General features: G+C 42.5%; 1 protein-coding gene across 7 annotated transcripts in view; it reads right to left on the bottom strand.

Annotated features, from left to right (window-relative positions):
• Positions 1-10,288, bottom strand: part of FGD4 (FYVE, RhoGEF and PH domain containing 4) — a 132,106-nt gene that overhangs the window by 33,806 nt on the left and 88,012 nt on the right. The window lies entirely within an intron of this gene.

The raw sequence follows: 10,288 nt of genomic DNA, 5'->3' as shown, positions 1-10,288 counted from the left end.
CACAACGCCCGGCTATTTTTTGGTTGCAGCCGTCATTGTTGTTTGGCAGGTCCAGGCTGGGGATTCAAACCCACCACCTTAGGTGTATGTGGCTGGCGCCTTAGCTGGTTGAGATACAGGCACCAAGCCAATGACAGGATTTCTATCTCAAAAACCAAGAAAAGAATTATTATGAAAAAATTCAATTATATACAATAGTAAAGAGAATAAGATGATGAACCCTGATGTGTCTAACACTGAGATTCAGCAACTACTAACAAACACCGATTGGGCAATTTCATGCTAGGTCCTGTATTAAGTGCTTCATACAAGGTTGAACAATGAGCTCTCAAAATCCCTTCTGGCCCCATGACTCTACCAGGTGAAATCACTCATGTGCTGAACAATCAACTTATTGTTAGTCTTGTTTTAACTATGCTCCTCCTCACACCTCTCTCCACTCACATTACTTTGAATTAAATCCCACTCTGTTATTCCTTTAACAGAATATATTTGCATAACTTTGCTAGTTTCATGATGATAGGAACATTTTTTCTTGGTAGCTGCTCTATCTCCTGTTTTTACTATAACACTTGGATAAAACATGGACATTGAAGAAAATATTTCTGAATGGAAGAATGAGTAGCAGTCTCACATACCTAACTACTGCTGGATATTTATTGCCACTTTGCTTCAGCCTCCCAGGTAGCTGGGACTACAGGTGCCCACCACAGCACCCGGCTATTTTTTCTTACAGTTGTCATTGTCTAGCTGGCCTGAGCCGGGTTCAAACCTGCCAGCCTTGGTGTAAGTGGCTGGCGCCATAACCACTGTGCTACGGGCACCGACCCCCTCTTACTGCTACTTTGAAATGCTGTCCACACAAGACTGAACTCATCTTTTCTGCAAAATGTCTACCTTACCACCAACCCCCCCCCCCTTTTTTTTTTGAGACAGAGCCTCAAGCTATCGCCCTGGGTAGAGTACTGTGGCATCACAGCTCACAGCAACCTCTAACTCCTGGGCTCAAGCAAGTCTCCTGCCTCCACATCCCAAGTAGCTGGGACAACAGGTGCCCACCACAATGTCTGGCTATTTTTTGGTTGCAGCCATCATTGTTGTTTGGCGGCCTGGGCTAGATTCAAACCCACCACCTTAGGTGTATGTGGCTGGTGCCTTAGCTGTTGAGCCACAGGCACCAAGCCACCAACCCCCGATCTTAAATTACATTCACTTAGATCTGTACCCTGACACATGGACAGCCATGAAATCCTACTCACCATATCATGTCTTTAGCATTTATTATTTAAGTTCTCATCACTGCCACCTGTTTTGCTCATTTCATCTCAAGCCCAACCAATAGGTTCTAAATGACCTGATTCTAGTTCTTTTTGGCTTTAACCCACTTTGCATATTGCTGATGAAGAATCCTTCCTTCCCTTCCTTCCTCTCCCTCCCTCCTCTCTCTCTTTCTTTCCCCCCCCCTTCCCCTCCTTTCCTGAAACAAAGTTTATTGAGGAAGAGAAAGGTAGGTTTGGGCCGGGCTCTATGGCTCACACCTGTAATCCTAGCACTCTGGGAGGCTGAAGCAGGTGCATTGCTTGAGCTCAGGAGTTCTAGACCAGCCTAAGCAAGAGTGATACCCTATCTCTACATTAAGAAAGAAAGAAAAAGAAAAACTAGCTAGGCATCGTGGTAGGTGCCTGTAGTGTTAGCTACTTATGAACTACAGGTGGATAGCTCAAGCCTAAGAGTTTGAGGTTGCTGTGAGCTACAATGATGACATGGCACTGTACCCATGGTGAGGAAGGTTTACAAAGAGCAAGATATAGGCTTATAGAGTAAGATATGTTTGCCATAGACTGTGAACAGGAGAATCTTTCTAAAACTTGACATTCCACACATAATCCTACTTCCACCAAAAGGGGGAAAAAAAAAACCCTTCAGTAGTCCTCCTCTTATTGACAGGATAAAATCCAGACTCTATATACCATTCGGGGTTCTTCAAACCTCTACTCACCTCCTCAAACTTCTCCCTCATTATATCTTTTATTTTTTATTTCGTTAGAGATGAGGCCTCACTATGTTGCCCAATGTTCAAATTCCTCAAGTGATCCTCCTGCCCTAGCCTCCCAAGTAGTTGGGAATACAAGAGTACACCATCACAACAAGCCTCTCATTTTATTTTTATTTTTATAGACATCTGCCCCTCTAAATATGCCAATTAAATACATGTTGGATTATTATTCTAATACATCCCTGGTCAACTCCAAACCTTTCTTCTTTCTATCCTCTCAGCCTGGCATAAGCTCTTGCTGTATCTGAATCTTACTATCTTCCTTTCCTTTTTTTTTTTTTTTGTGAGACAATGTCTCACTTTGTCACCCTGGGTAGAGTGTCATGGCATCACAGTTCACAAGAACTCCAAACACTTGGGCTCAAGTGATTCTCCTTCCTTAGCCTCCCAAGTAGCTGGGACCAGGCACCCACCACAATGCCTGGCCATATTTTTAAAGACAAGGTCTTGCTCTTGCTCAGGCTGGTCTTGAACCTGTGAAGGCAGGCAATTCATCCATGCGCCTTGTCCTCCTAGAGTACTAGTATGACAGGTATGAGCCACTGTGCCTGGCAACTTACTTTCCTTTTGACAGTCTGCTAAATTTCCATTCCTTGGCTTGGCGCCTGTGGCTCAAGCAGCAAAGGCGCCAGCCATGTACACCTGAGTTGGCGGGTTCAAATCCAGACCCACACGCCAAACAACAATGACGGCTGCAACCAAAAAAAAAGCCAGGTGTTGTGGCAGGCGCCTGTAGTCCTAGCTACTTGGGAGGCTGAGGCAAGAGAATCGCTTGAGCCCAGGATTTGGAGGTTGCTGTAAGCAGTGATGCCACAGTACTCTACCCAGGGCTACAGCTTGAGGCTCTGTCTCAAAAAAAAAAAAAAAAATTATTTTTTTTTCCCATTCCTTGTGCACGGAGACTTTGTCAACTATTCAAGGCACTCAGGCTTGGTCATATTAAACTTTATATTTCACAAGTAAATCTTTGCACTGAGAAGTTACAACTAAGTACAGTGCTGAAATATGTTTTCACTGTAGGAGATAATGAAGTATAATGAAGATTTAAAAAAAGAAAAACTCTAGAAGCAAAATAGACCAAAGTATATTTAGGCCAGTGTCTAAACACTGCATTTGAAACTATGAATAAATGCTGCTAAGTTCTATGAAGTCTCCACTGGGTTCAACACACAGCAGATCTAGTCTACGCCTTCATATGCAATATCTGTTCTAACATGGAAAGGTAATGGGTTGCTTCTTGAAGTAGCATTGGAATGAGGTAATTTAATGTGAAGTCTTTAGGATAAAGTAGTAGTGATTAAAGAATGTGGTCTCAGAAATACTAAAATAAGACCTATATAGTCATCCCATTCTACAATTAGCCACAGCTTTGGTTTCATAAACTCAGGGAAAAGTACTGGCATTGTTGGTTGACTGCCTGGCACTCCCCTATCCATTTCTTAGTGGTATCCAGATTTGACTAGTTTGTATACGCCAAAGCTAGGCAGACAATTTCTTTGGGGAAACCTTAATAGATTGCATGGGAGGCCTTGAAGAGCGTAAGAAGCCGAGTACACAGCAACTGATTCAGAAAAGGAGACCTGAGGAAATAAACACCGAAGGTTTTGGCAATAGCAGGCTCCCTACTCTTCAGGGAGAGCCATGGGGAGAGGTCAGAGATCTCTGGAGCTCCAGGAGAAGTGGGTACGTGTAGGCTTAAGTGCTGTGAGCAGGAACGACCCATCCCATAACCACAGGAATGAACCAATAAATTCATTAAATAATTTACTATTGTTTAGGCCAGGCTGAGTGTTGCCTGTGGCCAGAAATATCCCAATTGAGAACACATAGGCAGTCTATTCCGTGAAATTAAAAAATAATCTTAAGGCTGGGCATGGTGGCTCACTCCTATAATCCTAGCACTCTGGGAGGCCAAGATGGGTGGATTGTTTGAGCTTAGGAGTTCCACACCAGCTTGAGCAACAGCCATAGTCCATCTCTAAAAATAGCCCAGCACTGTGGCAGGTACCTGTAATCTTCAGTACTTGGGAGGCTGAGGGCAGAGGATTGCCTGAGCCTGAGAGTTTGAGGTTGCTGTGAGCCACAGCACTCGACCAAGAGTGACAAAGTGAGACTGTCTCAAAAAATAATACTTATAATAATTTTAACTAATTATTACTTATAAGGAGAAAGAGATACAAGTTAGATACTTAGTGAAATAAAAACGTGACTTTCGAATCTGTTGTAAGTGAACACAAACGCATGGCAACTGCAGAAGAAACCCATCCACATTTCAGAGGAAGACATGAAGGATGCCAGCTTGTATAGTCGTAGCAACCATCCCCTGCAACAAAACTAGAAACCTTCCTTTTGTTTCGTTAGGCTACTTCTACTGACACGTTGTAATTTACAAACAGTAAAACTCACCCATTTTGATGTATAGTTCTAGGAGTTTTGACAGATACGTACAATCATGTAACAACTACTACTCCTACTAGAATCAAGATAGAGAATATTTCCATGATGCCTAAATTTTGCTTGCGTTCCTTTGTAGTCAACCTCTCCCTGCTCCCACCTCCAGCTCCTGGTAACCATGATCTCTCAGTGAATGGAAGACACCGTATGTGCCTTTTGAGTCGCGCAGCAAAATGCATCTGACACGCATTCGTGTTGTAAGTCTATCAGTAGTTTCTTTTTTTCAAGCCCTCAGTGACAACATATCTTATTCACTCACACTTTTATACGTTCTGATTAGAGTCTTGACAAGAACTTTAAAGAAAGCAAACCAGCACATTTTGTGCAACAATAAAATGATAGATCTCTTTCGTGAGTCACAGCATATGTTAACCAACAGTCTTACTGTTGCTGCTATGCTATGAAGTCACCCCTGAGGGCTCCCACGATCCTATAGGATCTTAAATAGGATACTTGTAAGGAACAATTTTTGCCGACTGCAAAGCATACTTTAGCTGAACTTGGCAAATTGTGGATATCCTGCTCATATTTTGCAAAATCCAAGGGGGACGCCAGCAATTATTAGCAAAAGTTATGCTTCCTCAACACAGATGGTCTTCTGCGCGTCAGGTCCCTGACCTTGCTGAAGCCAACACAAAGACAAGCCAAAGTCAGCCTGCTGACCCATCCAGTTGAAACACACACACATCTGCAGGAAAGTCATGAAGGATTAGTGCCAGAGATAAGGAAATCATAGACTCACGGAGCCTTGCTTTAGGTCAGTCACAACAACGATAACATCACCATAACAAGAACAGTCCACACACTCACTCACTGCTTGTTATGCACCTGACACTGTGCAAGAATTTTACATAAACATACCAAACCTTACAATTCTGTAAGATAGGTAACATTATTGCTATTTTACAAGCATACGCACACCAAAACAAAACTCTGAGGCTCAAAAGAGGCCAGGTAACTTCACTCAGGGCCACACAGCCACGTGACTGTATCAGATTTCAACCAGATAGGAGAGCACATGATTCAAGTAACTATGAATTACACAGTTTAACTCTCACTCTCATCTTCCTTCGCTGTGAGACATGCCTGTAAGCAGATAGACTGACGAAATGAAATGTGGTATTATTGTGCATTTTAATATATGTGTTTATGGCCAAGTGAGGTGGCTCCCTTCTATAATCCTAGCACTCTGGAAGGTAGAGGCAGGAAGATCCCTTGAGCTTAGGAGTTTTAGAGCAGCCTGAGCAACACTGAGTGAGACCCCATCTCTACTAAATATAGAAAAATTAGCCAGGCCTTATGGTGGGCGCCTACAGTCCCAACTATTTGGGAGGCTGAGACAGGAGGATCACCTGAGCCCAGGAGTTTCAAGTTTCTGTGAGCTAGTCCGAGGCCATGGCACTCTAGGCTGGGCAGCAGAGTAACACTCTGTCTCAAAAAATCAAATATGTAAGGCAGGGTATGGTGGCTTATGCCTGTAATCCTAGCACTCTTGGATGCTGAGGTCAGGAGGTCAAGACTAGCCTGAGCAATAGCAAGACCTTGTCTCTAAAAATAGCCAGGCATTGTGGCTGGTGCCTGTAGTCCCAGCTGTGTTTGGGAGGCAGAGGCAAGAGGATTGCTTGAGCCCAAGAGTTTGAGATTGCTGTGAGCTATGACAACATAGCACTCTACCAAAAGCAACAAAGTAAGACTCTGTCTCCAAAACATTTTATATTTATATATATATATACACACACACACACACACACACACACACACACATTATTCTTTGCAACATACACTCTATTTCAAACTTTGCAGCATTTTAGTAATAATTATCAGGTGTACAAATTTCAGTCATTCTGGCTTGGCACCTGTAGCTCAAGTGGCTAAAGCACCAGCCCCATACACCAGAGTTGGTGGCTTTGAATCCAGCCTGAGCCTTCCAAACAACAATGACAACTACAACCAAAAAATAGCTGGGTGTTGTGGCAGGTGCCTGTAGTCCCAGCTACTTGGGAGGCCGAGGCAAGAGAATCTATTAAGCCCAGGGAATTGGAGGTTGCTGTGAGCTGTAATACTATGGTACTCTACCAAGGGCAAGAGCTTGAGGCTCTGTCTCAAAAAAAACCCCAAAACAAAAACAACCCCCCCCCCCAAATTCAGTCATTTTGATGTAAAAATAATCATATAACATCACAGTGGCACCCAATGTTAAAAGTGACTTTGCTTGTTTACTAACACTCATCTATGGGGATATTTATAGAAGTATCTGCTTTACCTTCATGGATGGGCTTTATGACTCTACTAGGTTTATGCATAAATATAGTAGTTTCAAAGTTGTTATATGGATGCTATAGTCTGAGTTTTGTTTTGTTTCTTGATAGGGTCACTCTGTTGCCTAGGCTAGACTGTAGTAGCACGATCATATCTTATTAAGCCTCAAATTCCTAGGCTTAATCATCCTCCAGCCACAGCCTCCACAGTAGCAAGGACGACAGGCACATGCTACCAAACCCAGTTAATTTATTGTAGCGGCGTCTCACTATGCTGCCCAGGGTCACCTCAAGCACTCTTCCCTCCTCCACCTTCCAAAGTGCTAGTATTTTATAGGTGTGAGACACTGTGCCCACTCTCCTTTTTAAATAGCAAAGTTAAGTAGGTAAATGCTGCTTTTTAAAATATTTTCCACTTCAAAATTATATAATCCCTACTTTGTGGGGTTATATATAACCCCTTCTTTACTAAGAAGTCATTTATTCTTGTGATCCTTTGGGAAACAGTAATGGTTACACAATATTGCTTTAATAAATAATCCCATTTTCTATTACTGGAGTCTAATAAACAGGCTTGACTTTTTAAAATAATTTATAAATAATTAAAGTATAACTTACAAATTGGTTTTTTTTCCTTCAGACAGAGTCTCACATTCTTGCCCCCCTGGGTAGAGTGCCATGGAGTCACAGCTCAGGGCAACCTCAAACTCTTGGGCTCAAGCAATCCTCTTGCCTCAGTCTCCCAAGTAGCTGAGACTACAGGTGCCTGCCACAGTGTTTGACTATTTTTAGAGGCCCATCTATTTTTAGAGTTGGGGGTCTCCCTCTTGCTCACGCTGGTCTCGAACCTGTGAGCTCAGGGTAAATCCACCCACCTCCGCCTCCTGGAGTGCTAGGATTACAGGCATGAGCCACCGCACCCAGCCTAATTTATAAATTCTATTTAAAAAGCATCTTACTTTTGATATCCCCATAAAGGGATTGCTTTTGTTAACTTGCAAATACACACAATACTCATAAATTAAAAGTCAATTCCCAGGGTATTGCCTCAAACAACTATTATTTGTATATCAGAGGCTATCTAAAGTAGCAGAATAAAAAAAAGATATCCTCCTCTAAATACATAATTCATTTTCTCTGTAGGTGATTACTGTGCGCCTTCATACCCTCAGCACCCTTTGGGAGAGACCTCTTCTCCCTCCAGGCTTAGCCTCAAGCCTGGTTGTTACTCACTGTACCCAACTGGCTCAGCATGTCCTGCCATGTCCACTGTCCCTCCTCATCTGCAGGCGACACCAGCTCCTGCAGCTCTTTTCAGACCTTTAGGCACGACTCTCCCATATGGCTGGAGGCAGGACAAAGACCCCTTGCTACAGCTCACAGAGTTCATTAACTGGACAGGCAGAAAATGCTTCTGTGGAGCCAGCAATTCACCACGAGTGCCATCCGCCCAGCCACATTCTCAACTGTAAATGCCAAAAACAATGACGGTTTCCCAAAAGATGCTTTAAGGGTAAACTCTTCAATTATTTTAAAACAAATCAGATATTGATATCATACTTTATAACTCTTCAATACATGTTGTCATATGTGATTTCATTAAGTAGGAAATTTTCTTCTTCTAAAACTATTCACTCAAAACTACTAATAGCAGCCAAGCACAGTGGTTCACACCTGTAATCCTAGCACTCCGGAGGTGAGGTGGGAGGATTGCTTGAGGGCGGAAGCTTAAGGCCAACCTAAGCTAGAGTGAGACACCATCTTTACCAAAAGAAAAAAAATTTAGCCAGGTATGGTGGGGTACATGCCTGCAGTCCCAGCTACTCAGGACAAAGCAGGGGGAGCCCTGGAGTCAAGCAGTTTGAGGCTGCAGTGAGCTATGATGACACCATTGTACCATTGTCACCCATGCAAGAGAGAGAGAGAAAAAAATTTGAATAGTTCTTGCAGCTTTTCCCATCTACTTATTAGAGGTTATATTTATTCACAGCAATATGTATATAAACGATCTATGTATGGCTAGGTATGGTGGCTCACACCTGTCACCTCAGCATCCTGGGGAGTTTTTCTCAAATTGCTTGTCAATTAATTACATTCTTTTGTGCAGACAGAGGGTGTAGCGTTGTACAGGCACATGCATCTCGGAGATCCCTGAAGCCCACTCTCTTATAAAAAGGCGTATCAACTCAGGAATAAACATTTGCTTTTGTACAATTCACGAGATACATCAAAATTTTGGTGTCATTGTGTACGTCTTATCAGACATCACTGTCTTCCATATGGCTCCAGGCTGATAATTTAAAAATCAGATCACAATGCTACATGATCTACACAAGGATATGTGGAACTGGCCTATCATCTGAAAAAGCTATCTTGAACAGTGATGTCCAACCTTTTTTCTTTTCTGGCACACACTGGAAGAATAACAGTTGTCTTGGGTCACACATCAAAAATAAAAACACTAATGAAAGCTGATGACCAAAACCAAAAAAGGTCTATACATACTTTTCATGATACCTAACACTACAGATAAGCAAAACAGACCTCAAATCATTTGCATGCAGCCCATGTGAGTCTAACTTGTACTGCACATCTTTATTCTACAATATTCCTAAATTCTGCAGATTCTTTCTCACTAATCTAAGGAGTGGAGGGAAATCAAGGGACGCTATCACACCAGCACTATTTAATGAGTACTTATTCTACGCACTATTCTATTTGCTTCCCATGAATTATCTCATGTAACCCTCATGATATTCCTGTGAAGCAGGTGTATTATCACTCTCATTTCACAGATGAGGAAGCTGTGTCTTCAAGCAGCTGAGTAACTTAGCTCCAAAGTCAGATCTAGCCAGGACTCAAATCCAGATCTGTGAAAACAAAGTCCTTGCTCTAGGGTAGCCTTCTGCAGGAAGAGAAATCCCTCTGGACTGGGGAACCAGAAAATCAGAAGAAGAATAATTTACAGATTTCATGTTCAAATAAGATCACATAAAAAGGCAGGGAATAACCAGCAGGAAATTTATTGCCAAGTTCTCATTATAAAAAGGAGAATACCACTCATGTCATTCCCTTCCCAGGGCTCCGTAATGTAGTGTGACAAGCACAGGCAATCTGTCAATGTAGCATGATCCTTTAAGATGCTTTGGGAGGAAAGTGCAAGCCTACCTGGGACCCACCACCAATATTTCCCCAAATTTATGTCTTCCAAACTATCCAATTTTATTTTTATTTTTTTCAAACTGCCCAATTTGAAACTTGAAAAGAGGTAGGGAAATATTACAGTTGAGAGTTTTTAATCTTAAGGCTTCAATTATATTCTTTCCGGATATGGTGGGGAGGAAGGAGAAATGGAGCTTGTGCAAAGAGTGGAGGCCAGGCGCCGCGGCTCACACCTAGCACAGGGGGAGGCCGAAGCGGGTGGATTGTTTGAGCTCAGGAGTTCGAGACGAGCCTGAGCAAGGGCAAGACTCTGTCTCTACTAAACATGGAAAAAAAAAAAAAGGAATCTTCAGCATTA

Source organism: Otolemur garnettii, unplaced genomic scaffold (genome assembly GCF_000181295.1).
Source record: "Otolemur garnettii isolate 467f Iridium unplaced genomic scaffold, OtoGar3 scaffold00057, whole genome shotgun sequence".
Lineage (NCBI taxonomy): Eukaryota > Metazoa > Chordata > Mammalia > Primates > Galagidae > Otolemur > Otolemur garnettii.
This window is presented reverse-complemented; position numbering and strand designations above follow the sequence as displayed.